Consider the following 16,084-nt stretch of genomic DNA (forward strand, 5'->3'; position numbering starts at 1 on the left):
CCTGTCACACACAGAGCAGGGCGATCAGGGGGTTGGTGCGCTGCCCCGGTCAAACACAGAGCTGCAGGGAATCAGGGGATTGAGGAGCTCCCCCCTATCAGGCACAGAGCAGGACAGATAGGGAGGTTGTGGCCCCGCCCCCCTGTAAACACACAGAGCTGCAGGGCGATCAGGGGGGTTTGGGGTGCTGCCCCCTGTCACGCTGATCCCGGTGCCGGGGAGCCTCGCTGCTCTGCTGATCCCGTGCCGGGAAGGCATTATTAGCATGTTACCCTTTTATTAGTATAGATAGAGGCCTGGTGCATGGGTGGGGGCCGGCTGGTTTGCCCTGAAGGGTGTCCCGGATCAGGGTGGGGGTCCCCACTGGGGTGCCTGGCCAGCCTGGGTAAGGGGCTGAGGGCCGTTTTCAGGGTGCCTGGCCAGCCTGGGTGAGGGGCTGAGAGCCATTTTCAGGCTGGCCATGCCCCCCAGCAGGCACCCTCACCCCAATGGTGGTGTGTCCAGCCTGGGTGAGGGGCTGAGGGCTGTTTGCAGGCCCCTTCCTTGGAGGCTGGCCAGGGCAACCCAAGCCTCCCATGCGCTCAGGCTGGCTCTGTGGCTGCCGCCCACAGGCCCCTCCTTCAGCAGCCAGCCAGGGTGGGCGGAAAGCTTGGGTCCGCCTGCTCACTCAGGCCTGCTCTGTGGCCGCTGCCCACAGGCCCCTCCTTTGGCAGCCGGCCCAGGCAGGCGGGAAGCTTGGCTTCCTCCATCGCCGGGGGTGATCCAAGCCTCCCACCTGCTCCAGCTGGCTCCTGGCCGCCGCCATCTTTGTCCCACTAATTTGCATATTCCCTCCTGATTGGCTGTGGGTGTTGCGGAGGTACGGTCAATTTACATATTTGTCTATTATTAGTGTAGATATGCAGGTATAAATAAGACAAGATTACTTATAGTTATTACAATTATTTATAATGTGTTACTGTTAACTTATTGGGCTTTTTTCCTTTCGGTGTTTTTTTTCTTGCTTCTATATGCTTATTTGTTTATTTACAAAGTTAAGATTCTAATTATTTTTTGAATGGTTTAATTTGTTTGTAACCACCTTCCCATGTTGTTTACAGTCACCATGAAATATGACCTTTGAAAAGCTGGCATAGTGACATTCTACCATATTTTGTGACTGTCATAATTCCTTTCCCCAATACCCTGAGGCTGGTCATAGGACAGAATACCTTTGAGTAGGTCTTACAGGACAGTCACTGAAAGGCTGTCACATGGTGTGGGAGAGGCCCTCCCATTCTTGAAGCACCTGCAATCTCTTTCTTCCACCTCAGAGTGGCTTCAGATTGCTTTCAAATCCAATAGCCTCCCAACCCCCAGCTCTCTTTCATCCTTTCTCTCTTTTTGCTACTTCCTTTCCAGGCAGATATTAATTCTTTACATCTGCATGGTATTTTACAACCTCAAAGAGTCTTATAGAAATGGCTTCATTTGACCATAAAAACATGGGCAAGGCAGAATGATTCCAATTTTACATTCAACAAAGATTGAGTGTCAACTATTTGCACTTTGGTTGTCGCTGAAGGAGGAACACAGATATATCAGTCCTTATCTCAAGGAACTTTTAGTCTAGTGGGGCATTGCTTAAGGAATGCAGTAGGTGGTGGCTGCTGTTTCTATTGGTTTGAATGACTTACCTCTGTCACATGGCAAGTCAATGGTTCAGGGAAGTGACCCAGCACACCCTCTACTTCAGTACTCAGCTTCCTATATGACATCAAGTTCACCAAGAATTGATTCAGAATTGGGGGATTGGTGAGGGCAGGTGGATGATGGGAAGCCTTTGGAACTCCTTCCACCTCTTTATCTCAAGCCCTAGTGAAAGGTCCTAACATTTAAGATGCCAGATTCCCCTAAGAAGAGTCCATGGAGTGAAGCTCTCAGTGTATTGGAGATAGAGATGAGATGATATAATTTATCTTTCATGAACAAGTGGTTGTTTGGGATTAAACTACTTCTGCACTCCCCAAAAGATATAAAACAGGGAGGGAGGGAAGAAGGGAGGGAAGGAGAGAGAGAGAGAGAGAGAGAGAGAGAGAGAGAGAGAGAGAGAGAAATGGAAATAATAGTTATTAAGCATTTCCCATGTACTGGTCTTGATACTATGCTTTACTTATGCATTGAAAATGCTAAATAAGTGCCCTTTTTATAAATAATGAAATGGAGGTTGTGAGAAGGCAGCTAGTAAGTCATGGAAGTGGATTCAAACCCAGTGTTCCTGGCTCTAGGGCTGTGCTTTCCCCATCACTTCAGCCTTCAACCTTAGGTAAACTGTGCCCATGCTTTAAGGTATGGAGGGACTAGTCCGTCTTCCTGGGTGTGGTGGCTTAGAAAAGCTGACCTACTGTGCACAGGGTGCCATCCGGTTCATTTTTGTCTCTTCCTACAGTTCCTAGTACTTTGCTGTGAAAACAGCACATAGCTATTGTTTGCTGATTGACTGTTCCCTTCCTCTTGGTCTTAGTAGATGCCTCCTCCTCATATCGTTGGTCACATTGGGTCTGACTCTTTGAGAGTGGGCAGTATTGTAAGTACTGCAGTGTTTTCACATTCTCTTCTAAAATGTGAAGAACACTGGATTCCCTCTAAAGAAGCTAAAGGAAAAATAAAGTCCAGTTTTACAAATGTTTCTTCTAGATGTGGTCCTGCTTTTTGAATCTTGGACTGTCAGTGTTCTCATTTGGTTTGACTGCATGGTCCTAGCCAGGGAGCGAATCATTAGATTTTGAAGGAAGCGTTTTGCATTATCAAGACTACCTGCTTAGCATGCGTATCTTTAAGTCCATTCTATATGCCATGGTAGAGCTGTCTGTGGGAATTTAGAACTTATGTTTCATGAATTTCCAAGATGTAACATTACATAAGATGTGGAAAATAGAGCTTTATGGAATAAAATCAGAGTCAAGTACTCTGAGACTGAACAGCATTCAATTCTTTTCTTTCTGAATAGTGAAATCTTTGCTGGTAATATACATAAGAAAACAACGATCTCTAAGGGGCTGTGGGCACTCTCTGGGAATATCTAGTTGATACTAGGAGGCTCTGCCAGGACTTTTTGGGAAAGAAAATTGAAGTGTGTCAAGGAGAGTTGCTTTCCACTCTTGCAGGGAACACATGGGTTGCGTTTTCATTGTCCTTCCCTTCCCCCATTCCAAGACTCCAACCCATTGCTCCAGACAGCAGTGCACTTGGCCTAAAACACCACTAGCCAAAAATTTCAACGCTGGCAACATGTGGACTGCTCCAGTGCGGCTCCTTTGTCTTCATCACCCAAGTCTGAGTCCCACCCCGGCCAGTCAAGGCGTGTTCTTTTTTAAGATGGAGAGCGGGCCTTTCTAAAGAGATGGTTTAATTTGTAGCTTACTAGAAGTAATACGATCCTTTCTGAAATTTCTTTTGGAATCCCAGAATGTTAACTGACTCCCCTGACCATCACTTTCCCTTCACAGAACGTATACTTTACTTGGGGGCTCATTAAGTTATCCAGTCAGCCTGCTCATTTCTGCCCTGAAACCAGTGCAAAGCAGTTCCATGTGGAGGTAACCTAGGGAATTTTCTCCCACCTTTTGAGACTGGCCGCCTGTGTTCCTGACATGCACACGTATCAGTGATGTAATTGACTGGGGATTCTAAGCAGACCACTCAGATGTAATGGAGTCCTTGGCCTAGAATAATGTACCTTCTCACTCAAAGCAACCAGGCAATCGGATCCTCCTAAAACCTCCAAGTGCTACTAAATGTAATAAAACCCCTTACACTTATCATCAGATTCTTTAAAGCACAGTGACAGCCTGGCACTTTTAATATTCTTTTTATGACATGTCATAGCTATCACAGGTCCAAAGGGGTCCCCCAAAGAAAACAATAACATTGAGTGAAAACTTACATAAAGTCTCTCTTTATTAGAAAAGTTAGTTTTGGCCCCCAAACATCAGCTTTTATGGGTTCCTATAAAATCATGACTATTTCTTAGCAGTAGGATTTTCCAACCCTTGCAATGAAATTTTTAGTTATACTGGTTACTTTAAAATGAAGAGTGAGTGACTTCAACCACAGGGAAGGTAGAATAGACATATTATTCCCTATTCCTGCCACTAAATACAACAAAAAACCCTGGACATTATGTACAAAACAATCATAAGAAGACTGAAAGATGGAAGAAAGGTGGCAGACCATCTAGGGACAAGAGGACCCAAGGAATGACATCAAGGAGAGTTTCCTGGCTTTCTTGTTATCTCATAAATCTTAGACTTGGAGTTGAAGAAGCTGGCACATAAGAAACGCCAATGGATATAGACATAAACAAACAAACAAACAAACAAAAAACAACAAGAGCCTGCTCTTTCTAGCCAGAGGGCCAGGAAAGATGCATCCTAGCAAAACAGAAAACTTAGATAATAATCAATCTACTCCAGGCAAAACCCACCCATGCCAACAAAGGTCTAGACACCACCTTCCCAAGATTGTGATGCGGCACCCCACGCCCTGACTGCGATGGAGTCAGAGAAAGCCAAATAGGGAGCCAGAACTTTTATCCCAACCAGTTGGTAGTGAGGCCCCAACCCTGTGGAGTCACACAGTTTATTTTACAAGGGACAAAATACACTCAGATAGGGGATGGGACATGTCCATGGTCACAAGCTAGTAAATGGTGGGTGAGGATTTAAACTAGGTCTGTGATCGTAACCATCCTGCCCCCCTGCCCCATGTGAGCCTGTGAGCCTGCATGTTCAGCTGATTTTCCAACTAGGTGGCCTCAGGTGGGGAAAGCCAGGGTCACGGCTCTCAGTGGCAGGTCCAAAGGGACACAAATTATAGTCCCCAATGGACTGCATTTCTTGTCCTAAGTCATTTGTGCATTTCTGTGTGTGTGTATGTGTGTGTGTGTGTGTGTGTGTGTGTGTGTGTGTGTGTGTGTGTGTGTTTCATAAGCCTGCAAGTCAGCCTGGATCAGTGTCCAGGCTGTTTTCTTTCCTTTAATAATGATTTCTAGTGCTTATTTTCCTCTGCCCAGAAGTGCTTCTACATGGATGCTGGTCTTATCCCTGAGGAATGAAAGGAAGGAGGCCAGGAGTGGGGGTGGAGGGTACAGAGGCCAGCGATGATTGAGCGAAGGGCTTTACATAAATTATATCATTTAACTCTCTTAGAAATTCTTTAATGTAATTGCTCTTTTTCCCATTTTAAAAGCCAGAAAATGATGTTATGGGAGGCTAAGTAATTTACCCAAGGAATTCATCCAAGGTTAAATAATTCAAAATCCAAGTCTCTTGGACTCTAAAGCAGTCTTCTCTCGCTGGGCCAGCTGAGGGTCTGGCACGCCAAGAATAGGTAGAAAGCTGCCAACTTCCAGGGCACTCCTTGTCTAGCACCTGTTGAGAGGTTCCAGGCAATTTCTGACTGTGTTGCTCTAACATAAAAGCCCTGCTCCAATCCCAGCTGCTGGGATCAGTGCCCCTGTAGGGGCAGAGCTGTCATCCTCCAGGTGTTGGGCTCTGGGCCGACCATTACAGGACAGGGGCAAGAGAACCGGAAAAGGTCTGGTTCCTACTTAGGAGGAGCCTGGTGTGGAAAATGGGCCCCATGCGGATGTGGCAGCTAAGTCCACACGTGGCACTTACTGGTATACTTGTGAGGGGAACAGGGAACGGGAAATGGCTGGGTTGGTCAGTGTGGATTCCAAGCCCCTTTCTATATACTCTTGACTAGTCTGTCATACCCAGTTGTGATCCCACAGGTTGAACACGATGGGAAAAATTGGAAAAGAGCTAAAATAAATGTACAATATCAATTGCTCCGTGACATTCAAATGTTAAGAAATGTCACATTTATTTTTCTAAATCAAAATAAATCTGGGACACACCCACTCCCAGATGGTGAGAACCTCAGGACCAGTTCTTGGGACTCCACATCCCCTCATGTAAGGAGCCTTGGCTCGCAGGGCAGCAGGGTCTGTCCTCATCCAGCAGTCACCTCTCTGTCTAAAGGATGGTGGCTCCTAAAGGTGGGTGGTTCCCAGCATGGCTTTCCCTCCTCACCAGGTGTGGCCTTGGGCACCATCACGGAGAGTCTCAGAGCCGCAGGGGCCAGTGTCCCTCTCCACAGGCTCTGGGCACCCCGACTCTGCTGCCTCGGGTCCCTGTGTGGGGATGGACTCAGGCTTCTGCCACTCCTGGAATGTCATTTGTATAGACCCCTTCCAAATCTTGGAAGACCAAGTGGGGGCCTCTTCTTTTACCCTCAAGCTCACAACCTCTCTTCCCTCCCTACTGCTAGGCCATCAGCCAAATTCCCTCCCTGGGCCTAGGTCTTTGAAAACAAAGGCCTAACTATGGGTGACCACCCAGGGCAGTTCTCTGAACCACTCTACACAAAACAAAACAAAACAAAACAAAACAAAACAAAACAAGCAAAACAAAACACAAAGCAAGAAGTTGTTTATCACTTCCTTCCGTCACACACACACACACACACACACACACACACACACACACGGGTAAGCAAACTCAAAATAAACGTCTTAAGCCACGCAGTCTGTGGAATTTTGTGGGGCAGCCCCAGCAGTCTCATACACCTTCCCAGGGATGAAGGACTGTGGATGTCTCTAACGTGCTTCATTCCCAGGCTCTGACCCTCCTCAGGGAGGAGGCCGCCCCTTGGCTGTGGGAATTGAGAATTTGTGATGCACAGCAGTGTAGACCATACTTCTTTTTTCCATCATTCACCTCCCACAGCACCAAGCAGTTGGAAATGTTAAGGACACCAAAACAGCAGACTCAGGGTCAGAAATCTCCAGAAGGCACTAACATCTAGGAATTAGTGCTGCTGACCTCGGGAGGTAAAATAATGCTTATGGAGACTGAGTGAAAGGTTTACATATTGGGGGGGGGGTGTGGAATTTATGTGGAGATGTGTTCTTCCCCATCCCAATGATTTAAACAAAAATCATTTAGTCCAGCTGGTGTGGCTCAGTGGTTGAGCATTGACCTATGAACCAGGAGGTAATGGTTGGATTGCTGATTGGGGCACATGCCCAGGTTGCAGGCTTGATCCCCAGTGTGGGGCATGCAGGAGGCTGTCAATCAATGATTCTCTCTCATCATTGATGTTTCTCTCTCTCTCTCTCCCCCTTCCTCTCTGAAATTGATAAAGATATATTTTTTAAAAATCATTTAAGCACTATAGAAGCCCAGCACCTAGGACTTTTCAAAATCCTACAAAATGTTTCAGAATGAAAAATTAAATTAGTTTCAAAGTAAGAAAATAAGGTGGCCAAGTAAAAATAAAATATTGTTTTCAAAGCAAAGTTATAAAATGCTTTTCAAAATGTCTTCAGTGGCATTATATTTAAATTAGGATGCTAGAGCATTTTAATATTGTTGCTATTGTTACTGGGAAACTCCCAGTTGGGCTCAGACTGCTTGACGCTGTGTCCAGTAACGAAGGCAGGGTTGAATCATATTAGGCGTTTATTGAGAAGGCTAGTCAACCAAGAAGATGCTTACAAGCATCAAATCCTGTCTTCACAGCAAGGTACAGGGGTCAGGATTATAAAGGGGAAGGGGCGCAGCCGTGGGCAAACTACAGCCGGTGGGCCGGATCCGGCCAGTTTGAAATGAATAAAACTAAAAAAAAAAAGACCGTACCCTTTTATGTAATGATGTTTACTTTGAATTTATATTAGTTCACACAAACACTCCATCCATGCTTTTGTTCCGGCCCTCCTGACCAGTTTAAGAACCCACTGTGGCCCTCGAGTCAAAAAGTTTGCCCACCCCTGGGCTAGGGTGAGGCAGCCCTGGAGGTCTGTAGGCATCAGCTATTGTCCTTTAGTCCTCAGGTGATGAGAGGATGTTGTTGAGATGATGTTTTGACTCCTGGTGGGTCGGTCTGACTCTGCTTATTGGTTCTGCTTGCTGGATTCACAGTTTTTAAAAGGAAACTTTAAGAAAAACTTAACCCCCTATTCACATAGAAGAAACTTAACTCCCTATTCACATAAGTATATGTGTTCTAAGGTTTAAAATAAACATGATTATTTTTCAGATTAATTCGGGTGCTCTATCTATCAGATTACAGGTCCCCGCTATCACTATCACAGGAGTGCTGCCTGTAAAAGTAAGTCGGACCAACGAAGTCTTAAATTGGTGCTGCTCTCTCTCCACCCCCAGGCCCATCTGGGTTTAGGAGATACCAGTAGCCTGGGGACAGGTTTCTAATGTGGGATGGGGGTGAGGGAGAGGCTGACATGCCCACTGAAAGGCAGACATGTCATATAGGAAGGTGGTCAAGAGTCCAGCTTACACCTGGGTTTGAATCTGAATTCTACCCGTGTGACCTCAGGCAGCTTGTTTCATCGCTGGCACAATGGGGATAAGAAGGCCTGAGATTTTTGTGAGAACTGAAGAGAGGAAGAAGGTAAGGTGCTTAGCTCTGTGCCTGGGGAATTGTAAGTGCTTGATAAATGCTAGTGATTGTATTGATGGTGGCCTTCAGCAGATTCTTACAGGGGCCCGGGAAAAGGAGGGGTCCTGGTCACTAGGCTTTTGCTCAAACATGAGCCACGGAGAAAACATTCAGTAAGTGGGTATTGACTGGATGTGTTTTTGTTCTCACAGTTGAGAGAAAACAGCAGTGCAGAGAGGTTATGTGACTCACAGGATGGCAGGTCCCTAGGGGTGACTGGGTGGCAAGGAGGCAGGCAGGGCAGGGGTGGGGAGCCTGGGTGGGCAGGGCTCCAGGAAAACACCTTGTGCAAGACCTTAGGGGCAGACAGGCGGGTCCCCAGGATCCTGTGGGCTCAGGCACCTCTTCTGCAGCTCCAGTGTGGGGGTGGAGGGTGGGAGGGTAGGTTAGGGGTAGGGGTGTAGAGCAGACATTGCTAGTTGGCATCCTAGGAATGCGGGCTGCTTTGGAAAGTTAAAGTTTGCCAGTGGCGGAGCACCCATCATGACAGTGACAAAAGCAAAACTAAGTCTGGGACCAAATGAACATAGACTGTTAATGCTTTTGCAGGTCACTTGTGCTTCATGGTATTAGGAAGTACAGTGGCTTCATGAAGCAAAAAGAGTAAATACTGAGACACTGAGGAGCAAGCATTCTGTTAAGGTGGGAGTTTGGAAGCAGGGAGACTTTCTAATTGGTCTTTGGGCACAGATGGCAGTCCTTTATTGGCTGCTAGAGGCCAATGAGCAGTGTGGGGACATTTCAAATGAAGATTGTTTCATGTTAGGTGGAGGTTTTTTTTGAGTCTAGCTGTTTCCTGAAACAAGTTGTGGGGTTGATGAAGTGCTTTTTTTGTGGTCAAACTGTTATCATGGCCCCTGTGGGGGAGTAAGGGCTGCTATCAAGTCAGTTTCTCAGCAGAGATCCAGATCAGAGGATCCCTGGCCAGGGAACCAGAAGACCTGGGTTCTTGGCTCAGCTGGTCACTAACTGAATGGGTCATCTCCCTGGACCTATCTATCATCTGTACATTGAAGGGGCAGGATCACACAAGAATGCCAAATCGCTGACCCTTGGGCCAAATCCAACCTGCAATTGTGTTTTCTCTCACCTATAAATTATGACTACGGTTTGTTATTTAGCCTGCCATCAGGAAGGCTGTGCATTCTGCAATCCACAGCCCCTCTGCTCCATGCCTTTAGGCAACCTGCTGGGACTGCAGCCCCTGAACTAGATGACTTCTGATGCCTTCCTGGTGCTGGTCTTCATTGTTCTTCAATGTTCAATGACATCTTTTCACTTTCTCTGCCTCCCACGGTCACCTTATACCACCATTCACAAATATTTGACACTTCAACTTCTTGAGTCAATTACCAGTATTCCTTTCAGAAAAGTGGAGAGAGACATGATATAATGAACCACCTGAAAGAAAATGAACCGAACAACAATCTGTAAATACGGAGACCCACAATGGAGGCTGGAACCAGAGGCCCTAGTTGACTTGGCCCAGCTAAGAGTGGTCTGATGCCTCCCTGGTTGGAAAGGATCAGTCAGGACAAACCCAGTTTGGACGTAGAGCCACAGAGTCACACCTCTGGGCATGAGTAGCAGCCTCAGCCGGCCCCCAGCCCCACAGCCAGCAGTCCAGGAAGCCACACTCTCCGCCCTCTCCACCGAGGAGCCAGGACCAGAGTCAACACCCCAGAAGGGCAAATGCTCTTCTTCTCACGCACTGTGCCCAGGGATCAGATGCTCTGTCGCCCATTTGGGGCCCGGACACTGTTGTGTCGCTGGATTCTTCCACCCCATCCTCAAACCACGGACCAGATAAATCAAGTTGAACTGACTTCAAAGCAAACACTTCGCAGAGCCATCTGTGATTCATTCCCTTTCCTAGTTATGTAACCAGAGAGATCCAGACAGAAACACAGATTGGAAGAACTTTTTTTTTTAACCCCAAACCTTTACAGTATTGGGATAATTATGGCTTTCATAGGGTTGATTACTTTAAGCTGTCAGTAATTTGAGTCTTTTTTAGAGTCAGTGACCAACTTTTTGTAATTACATTCTCTCTTCCCACTTCCATCTCCAAGGAAAGGAAACGGAGTCCCGAGTTCCCAGGACTTCTTTCGGAGCACCTTCTGGGCACCGACTGTATCCACAGTCATAGAAGGGACTGTCCATCAGTGCTCTCTGCCTGAAAGAAGTGTGGGCTTATGTGGCCAGGGCATGGATGTCAGTCATTCACAAAACATCCAAAATATTGTGGTTCATGGTTAAAGAGCAATGCAAATACTAGATACTTTAAGAAATTATATTTTCCACACATTTCAACTTTTTAAACATTTTGTTTTCTGATTACAAAACTAATACCTGTCAGAGTGAAAATTGAGAAGCAAAAAGAAGAAAATAATTATCCCAAATCCTTGCCTGGGAGAATTATTCGAACAATAAGTGATCCTAATATTTCAGCACATTTCTCTCCAGTCTTTGATTCATGTATATTTATATTTTTAGAGTTAAAATTCTACTGCATTTATAATTTTCTATCTTGCATTTTCTACTTAGTCATTTGCCCACATAATAAAAAACTTTATAACCTTAGTTTTCAACACAATTTCAAATACAATGGATGTACCACAATTCCTTGCAAAACAAATCCTCTATTATAGGGCAAAGCTTGTCTCCAGTGTTTTGCTACTAAATGCTACCTGAATGCTGCCTTTAACTGTACATTTCTATCTGCATCTCTGATTGCTTTCAGAGGATCTATTCCTAGGAGTGTAATCAATTCTGCATCAAAGAGTATGGGAAAATTTTAACATTCTTAATACATTTCAGAAACATTGAACCACTACTAAAGCTGTCTGAGCTTGGCATGACTGGTGGCAGAGGTGGAGGGTGTACTGGGAACGAAGTAGCTGGGCCACTGAGCATGGCCCACAGGTATGATGGGAATCACAGGACAGATTTGTAAAATGGGAGTAGGTGAGTAAAATGCAGGAGCCTCATTCTTGAAGAGATAGTTGGGGCTAGAGGACACAGGAAATAAGATATTATGGGTAAGGATATGACCTTACGAGGACTTTCGAATCTGAAGATATCTGTGTCCATGGGTGTGATCATGAAAGTGTATGAGTATTACCCCAAATGTTGCTGACGTCAATGCTAATTTTAGGTGCTGGAAAATTAACTGAATTAGCTCTCCTCTTTCCTCTCCACATCCATTCCTTTGGCAGTTTCATCCATCTTACACCTTACTCTACTTCTTTAACAAGCTGGCTCCTAGGTCTCTGTTTCCAACCTTGCTGTTTCTCTTTACCACCTTTCCAGCCTCCTGCTTGATGTCTCAGCCTGACTGGCTGCTCAGCGCTTCAGACTCAGTACCTACCAGACAGAACTCACTTTCCTCCCAAATCTGCTCCTTCTTCCTTGCTGCCTGTTCTGATAAAGGCACCACCAGGCATCCAGCCTTGAGACGTGCAGCAGGGGAAGCAAGTATATCACATAGATAAGAGCTTTTCTGTCTTGAGTAATTTTAAAAATTCATGTCTGAGTAGAAGTGGGCAACTGGCACCAAAGAGGCTGAATAAACGTACCCATCCAACAAGTCTATATTAGGTACCTACCACGTTTCAGGGGGTGCCGGTCTCGGCATGGGGCTCAGTGGTAAATACATCAGGCAAGGTTCTCTGTCTTCATGGTGCTTCATCCTACAGGTACCAGACCTCTGAGTTTGGCTCAGGAATAGCAAGCTGCACCCTCTTACCTGAGCATCAGGTAAAAGCAGGGGGACGAATTCCCCTGAAGAGTGTGCTGCTGTCAGCTCTGGGTTTTGGAGTAATAGACAGGGAGTAACATCACAGAGAAGGGTGAGAATATCAAGGAGATGACTAAGCATGTGTGGGAGGCTGAATAGTGGCCCCACAAAGGTGTCCATGTCCTAATCCCCAGAACTTGTGACTATGTTACCATACATGGTAAAAGGAACTTTGCAGATGTGATTAAGGATCTTAAGATGGTGATATTATCCCATACTATCTGCGTGGGCCTGATGCAATCACTAGGAACCTATAGAAGGAAGGCCTAGAGACAGAGGAGGGATGATAGCAGCAGAGGCTGGAGGAAGGGGCCACAAGCCAGGGAAAGCAGGAATGGAAAATACAAGGGAACACTTTTGCCCCTAGAGCCCTCAGGAAGAATGCAGGCTGGCTGACCCCTGAATTTTAGCCCCATAAGATTCATTTGGGACTTCTGGTCTCCTGTACTGTAAGATAATACTTGTGTGTTGTTCAAGCCACTGTGTTTGTGCTCACTTGTTTCAGCAGTAATCGGAAGCAAATACAGCAAGCAAGTAGGTTGGCTCGCCACAGCTGCATAAGCACTGCAAGTAGACAGGGAGACTCAAGTCAGCTGTTATTCATAACACAGCAAACAGCCAGGAACTCCCACACGGAGCTGCCCTCTTGGAGCAGATGCCCATCTCTAAGTCCTTTGGGAGCTGTGAGGGGCCCAGGTGGCAGCTGTGCACACTGTGGGTTGTGCTGCAGCTAAGGAACCCAGGGCCAGGAGATCAGCACCCTTTACATGAAGTGGGAAACAAGCCACTCCCCTCCACCAGTGAGCAGTGGACAGTAGAGTGGTCCGCTATGGTCACCTTGACCTGCTAAATGTTTCATGACTAGTTATAGCTACAGAAACAGCTCAGGGTCAGGGGACTGTTAGCCTTGCAGTGTGGCAGGCTTAGCAAGGACATGCAAGGACACACGGGCCCACACTGACTGCCTCTTCCCAACACAGAGTCCCTGCCCTGTCCCCCAGGCTGCTCTCCCGACCTCAGCCCAGCCCCGCAGGGCTGAGAAACTGCCTTGTCTCCTAGGAGGTGTTCCTTTACTGGCCCCAGCAAATGCCTCTTTGTCCTCCAGGCAGTTCATTTCCACTGCCAGGGCCCAGAAAGTTCTTGTCCAAGGTGGAGAATTGGGCAGAGGTGTTCCCACGGGGCCCACACAAATGCCCACACAGTCTACAGTGGGCCAAACAAGGTCAGCAGGCAGTTTTAAATGTCACCCTAACAAGGCCAGCAAGCTAGCCAGAGCTGAGCCTCAATGGCACCTCTGTGTAGGGCTGGTTGACTCTGGGTGCCCGTGAGAGACCTGGAGGACAGATTAACCAGCCAACAGCCTCCAGAGAGGGCCTGAGGCTCGGCCTCTTCTCATAACCAATGAGGTGTGTGGGAGGGAGAGTACTAAGAAGTGGTTTGCATTTACCCCTCAGAGGAAGTTATTGGAGTCTGAGGCAGTGAACAACTGATTCAGGGTTCCAGGAGGTTAGACTCTTTTTTGTTCTTGTTAATCCTCACCTGAGGATGGATATTTTCCATTGTTTTTTAGAGAGAGTAGAATGGAGCAAAAGGCGGGGGGTGGGGGGATGGGGGGGAGAGAAACATTGATGTTATGAAAGAGACACATGTATTGGCTGCTTCTCGCAGGCACCCTGACCAGGGCCAGGGATTGAAACTGCAACCCAGGTATGTGCCCTTGACTGGAATAGAACCCGTAACCCTCACTGTGTGGGCTGGCTCTCTAACCACTGTACCATACCGGCTAGACTCTTGACAATCAAGGATTTAACTGTGTGTGTGTGTGTGTGTGTGTGCGCGCGTGCACACAGGTATACACGCTATTCCCCCCAGTCATGGAAACACATGAAAAGAAAATCTAGAATGCATGTATCTTTTCTCTCTAAAACACTATGCTTACATATTTCCATTCCAGAATCTTACCTAAGCCACAATAGCAGTTTCCCTCAGTGTATGAGAACAGGCTTGCTTCCTCCCCAGAAATGTTGTCTCTTGGGATTGTTGTTATGATTTAGGCATAACTTGGTGGTAACGAGGGAGATTCCTAACCCCCTTGCTAGACATGCTAGACATTAAAGAACTAGTGCTACACTGTATTGTATGTCAAGGATCCCCAAACAAAAAAAAACAGGAAGACAAAATATAATCTAAACTCAAAGATAAATGTATTCTGGTTTCAATGAAATTATATAAAATATCCTATATAATAAGAGGGTAATATGCAAATAGACCGAATGGCAGAACAACCGAACAACCAATCAAAGCATAATATGTTAATGAATGCTAAGGCTGCTCAACCACTCGCTATGACGTACACTGACCACTAGGGGGCAGATGCTCCAACCGGTAGGTTAGCTTGCTGCTGGGGTCCTGCCTATCGGGATTGAGCGAGACGGGCCAGACATGCCCTGGAGCCCTCCCACGGTCCCTCCCTGGCCCGAGTGCACCAGTGGGGTCCCTCAGCCTGGCCTGCGCCCTCTCACAATCTAGGACCCCTCAGGAGATGTTGGAGAGCAGGTTTCAGCCTGATCCAGTAGGCCACTCCCCTTGGGAGGGTGCCAAAAGCAGGGCTCATGGCTGGTGAGCACTGCTGCGGCATCGCTAGCCTCTCCGGGGACTGATTGGGCTCAAGCCCTCAGCAGGCACAGTGGGGCCAGGATTAGCAGGAGCAGCAGGTAGGAGCTGCAGGCGGCATTGGACTGCGGGGTTTTGGACCGATCCCTGCAGGCCACCCAGAGGGACCCCACCCATGCACAAATTCATGCACTGGGCCTCTAGTATGGAATAAAGTCCTATTAGCTAATACATTTAATTCAGGTAATTTTATAACTTAGTGCATAGTACCCCAAGAAAGGTTGCAATCAGATGCTTCTTCTAGTAACTAAAGTGTGTGTTCCCCAAGTTTGAAGAAGTAGGTGACAAGCATTCACAGTGAGATGCTGAGTCCTAATCCAGGGAGGTCAGCCACAGGCAGGGACTCCTTGCTGTATCCCCCGTGCCCAGAACAGGCCAGGCACACCGTGGAGGCTCAGGAAATGTTTGTCCAATGGATTAATGAATGAAACTTCCCTTTCTTAGAAGGCTAGTCTGGAACCTGGTCTATCACATAAACCTAAGAGAAAAGCAAACTGAAAAGCAATGTGTACAGCATGATACATTTTTTTTTTGCTTATATTAAAAAAATTTCTTTCTATGCACTTAGAAGAACACATTTAAAAAAAAGTGCTGAAAGCTTACACGTTGCCCTGTTTATGATGGTTACCTCTGAGGACGGAGACTGACTTCAATAAGAATACTACCACATTTGGCATAATTTATGCATTTCTGTGTTCAGCTTGGTGAGGCAAGTTTGTATTGCTTTTTTTGGTTAAAAATAATTTTTTAGACTTGGCATAAAATGTCCAAAGCATTCTAATAAGTAATTTAATCAGAAAAATGTTCTTTTTAATTTAAAAAAGTTCATCATGTCTGCAGATCATAATAATTTCCTTACTTTTCATTAAATGATCTCTAACCAGGCCAGTGGTAATTTAAAAGAAAAAAAAAAGGAGTCCTATATAAAAGTTAGTAGCATCTTAATAACTCTAAGTCCAATATTAAGTCCAATATTTGTTTATTCAATAGGTATAGTAAGCTCTGCTCACTTTACAAGCTTGTAAGTACAATAGGAAGCAATATAATACAAAGGGTAGTGTAGGGGAAAGCGGTTAGGGTTCTAGATGAATTTTTAAAAGTTACCTA

The sequence above is a fragment of the Myotis lucifugus genome, unplaced genomic scaffold, assembly GCF_000147115.1.
Source record: "Myotis lucifugus unplaced genomic scaffold, Myoluc2.0 scaffold_0, whole genome shotgun sequence".
Classification (NCBI taxonomy): Eukaryota; Metazoa; Chordata; class Mammalia; order Chiroptera; family Vespertilionidae; genus Myotis; species Myotis lucifugus.